The following is a 3958-nucleotide window of genomic DNA, read 5'->3' on the forward strand; positions in this document are numbered from 1 at the left end:
TTATTCCTTTATTGGAGCATCTGTATATAAAGCTATATAGCTATATAGTGCCTAAGTCTTATAAGATATAAGTAACAAGTGTACTCCTTCCCATTCTGTGCCTTGCCTTTTCATTTTCTTATCAGTGTCTTTTGTTGAGAAGTTTTCAATTTCATTTAGTACAATTCATCGTTTTTTCTCTTATTAATAATGACTTTTATGTCCTAAGATCATCATTAGTTACCATACAACAACATGGATGACCATTAAGAACGTTATATAAAATCCATAAGTATATGTGACTGGTCTGTTTTATCTTTTAGTTCTGATTCCTGCTTGCTGCCTATATTTTGAAGGTCTGTTATTAAGTGAATATGTTCTGATTGTCCTGTCTTTCTGAGAAGTTTCACTTTTCATTATGAAATGTTTTTCTATGTCTCTGGGATGCTCTTTATATTGAGGTCTACTTTTTTTTTAATGTTAATAGAGTCGCACCAGCTTTCTTGTGCTTACTAATCACAGAATAATTTTTTTTCTTTTCTTTTACTTTACTTTCAAGTATGAATCTTATACACGGAGTATAGCTGGATGTTGCATTTGCATCAGTCTGACCTCTCCTGCCTTTTTTTTTTTTTTTTTTTTTTTAAGTAGGCTCACACACGGAGCTCAGTGCAGGGCTTGAACTCATGACCCTGAGATCAAGACCTGAGCTGAAATCCAGAGTTGGATGCTTAACCAACTGAGTCACTCAGGTACCTGTCTTCAGCCTTTTAACTGATATGCCTAATCTCCTTTATTTAATATAGTTATTGAAAAAGTTGGATTTATGTCTACCTTATTGCTATTTTTCTTTTTCCTTGTATTTTTGTTCTTTTGTTTTTTCTTTCCTCCCTTCTTTTGAGTGAACTGAATATTACCCTCTAGATTTTCTGTTATTTTTTTCATGTATTTCACATTTTATATATAATTAACTCCAGTTGTATTTCTGAGAAAGAAGGCAAAAAACATAGACATGAGATTTAGGTAAAGGAATGAGGAAAATAGGGCTTTAGTTAGGTAAATGTGACAATGTGACTAGAAGCTGGGTTATGTTTAATGTTTTCTGTATTCACAGAATCCAGAGACTTTAGCTTCTGTATGTACTTGTTGCCTCCTTTTTTTTTTTTTCTTTCTCCTACCCTGTCTCCTCCTGTCTATTGTACTTCAACAGCAACTCCTACTTTAATAGATGTGGTCTAAGGTTTAGTAGAAGGTAAGCTTTCTATATACTTATGATTAAGTATCAGTCTTTTAGTGGGTCTGAGTCCCTGGGCTATAACAATCAAAGGCAATTCTTAGCATTACTATTTCCAACCTTAGGTAAGACAGGAAGGCAAGAAGAAACAGGAGTCTGCAAATGGTTCTTCCCCCAGGGAAAGAGCTAGTAGTTTCCCTGGGCAAGTAGGCCTTTGTCATGTAGAATAATCTGATTATCTAAGTGTTTGTCAAAACAGTTGCCACATCCCACCCCCACACTCACCCCATGACCAGAAACTTGAGGGATTTTTTCCTGATCTTTATTGTGAGTAGCTGGTGGGGTCCCTGGTGGTAAAACTCACAAAAACGTGGAGTTCCTCCTAACACAGGACTGATAGGAGTTTTCCCTCTCCAGGTAATCCACACTCAGCCTCCAGCAATTCATCCAGTAGGAATACTTGTGTTTCTACTAGTTTATAACAAACTGATCTTGATTATGACTCTCCAGATTGCCCTGTGATAGTTTGCCCTGTGACCTCAACTGTCTGAAGGATCTAAAAAGAGTCATTCAATTACAGTTTTTTCTGCCTCCTTTCTTATGATTAAGGACAGAAGTGACAACTTTCTGGGCTCTTGTTGGAACAGAACAGTGAGGTGAGAGATATTTTTGCAGTGTTGTTGGTATTCACCTCTAGTCTGACCCATACCCTCTGATTACTGGAAAAAATTCCTCTAAAGAGAATTGATTCACAAAGAGATTATTTTTGCTTTTGAGATTCCTCCAAACTTAAATCTGAAACACCAACCCAGAAACACCAACCCAGCTTTGTCAAACGTTTGCCTGGATTTTTCCTCACCTGAGCAAAAACTGTCCTCTGGTGGGCTTCTTCTTAGGCCTAGTATGTGTGCTACCTTAGCGTTTGGCCCTAGGGATAAAAGTAACCTCTGTCACTAAAAAGTGCTTGCGTGACTCTAAAATTTAGTTCTTTCAGATATCATTATGTCCAACACTTTTCTTTGAAGAAATTGTTTTTTTGTTGTTGTTTATCCTGTAATTATCTATTACTTTAGTAGGAGTGACAATCTTCCATTATCCTTCTACCTTCTAACCAGAAGGGGAACTCAGTTTTATTTTTTGGCTAATACCACTTTGCTGGATTTTATCGATGTTTCATTCTTTTTGTGGTTATCTTATATTCTATTAGCTGATTTTACATATTTTCTTATTAAACTAGTTGTGACCAACTTCCTACATTGGAGACAATGTAAACAAATGCAAGTGGCAAAAAAATGAACTATGGTTAAAAAACAATAAACAAACAAACCCTAGGTCCAGTCCTTTAGCAATGCTTTTGGTGCTAAGGAAGTCTGGTTGAGTTATTCCATATTATTTAGACTTTGGCCAAAAATTCTAACTTTTCTATTTGAGTGACTTTCTTTTTTCATTTACATGAATTAGAAAGCAAAACCATGAGCTCATGGATTATGTTACAATAAACATTTAAAGCTCTGCACATATTTTTTTTTTTTTTAAGATTTTATTTATTTTTCAACAGAGAGAGAGAGACAGCGAGAGAGGGAACACAAGCAGGGGGAGTGGGAGAGGGAGAAGCAGGCTTCCAGCGGAGCAGGGAGCCTGATGCGGGGCTCGATCCCGGGACTCCAGGATCATGACCCGAGCCGAAAAAAGTTCTGCACATATTTTCTATAGGTACTTTCTCATTTATATACACACAGTGCACATACCTTTTAGAAATCCATACCCCATAATACTGTCCCATAGATTAGTATATATCCGTAATGGAGGTAATCAATTTATCCAACTGGCCTTGATCTTTCCAACTAGGCCTCTTGCTTTGGTCACCAATAGGTAGCAATGTTGGTACAGGTAAGTAACTGCTGATAGTTCTCCAAAGTGAAGCCTTCAGCTTCCCTTATTTCCATTGCTTCTTCTTTTTCTTTCTGAACTACTGTTTAGAAATTATTACTTAATAGTTTTGGTTTTTTTTTAAGATTTTATTTATTTATTTATTTATTTATTTATTTATTTATTTATTTGAGAGAGAGACACAGCGAGAGAGGGAACACAAGCAGGGGGAGTGGGAGAGGGAGAAGCAGGCTTCGCACTGAGCTGGGAGCCCAATGCGGGGCTCGATCCCAGGACCCTGGGACCATGACCTGAGCCGAAGGCAGTTGCTTAACCAACTGAGCCACCCAGGCGCCCACTTAATAGTTTTGAGAAGTGATATCATGTACACTATCCAGTGACGAAATTTGAGTATTATACAACTTTTCGAGTATTCACTAAATATATATTTGGGGTCCTCTATTTACAAGTTATGAAAAATGAAAGCAGTTTCTATTCCAATGAAGATTAGATTCTTTTGAGGAGAGAGAATGAAATATTAAAATAAGTTGTGATAAGACCTATGGCATAAAAATGCAGAGTATTAAATACAAAGTTTACCTAATTTATTTTAGAGTCATTAGAACTTCCTAGTGCTGCTAGGTGCCTTAAAGCAATAGAAATATATAGTCTCACAGTTCTGGAGGCTAAAGGTTTGAAATCAATGTGTCAGCAATATCATGCTCCCTCTGAGGTTTATAGAAGACTACTTCTTTGCCTCTTCCTAGCTTCTGGTCCATTTGCTGACAATCTTTGCCATTCTTTGGCTTGCAAGTACTTCATTCCAATTTTCCATGTTTACATGCCATCCTCCCCATGTGTCTGTGTGTTCATATG

This window comes from Mirounga leonina, unplaced genomic scaffold (genome assembly GCF_011800145.1).
Source record: "Mirounga leonina isolate KUSES-001 unplaced genomic scaffold, KU_Mleo_1.0 Mir_176, whole genome shotgun sequence".
Classification (NCBI taxonomy): Eukaryota; Metazoa; Chordata; class Mammalia; order Carnivora; family Phocidae; genus Mirounga; species Mirounga leonina.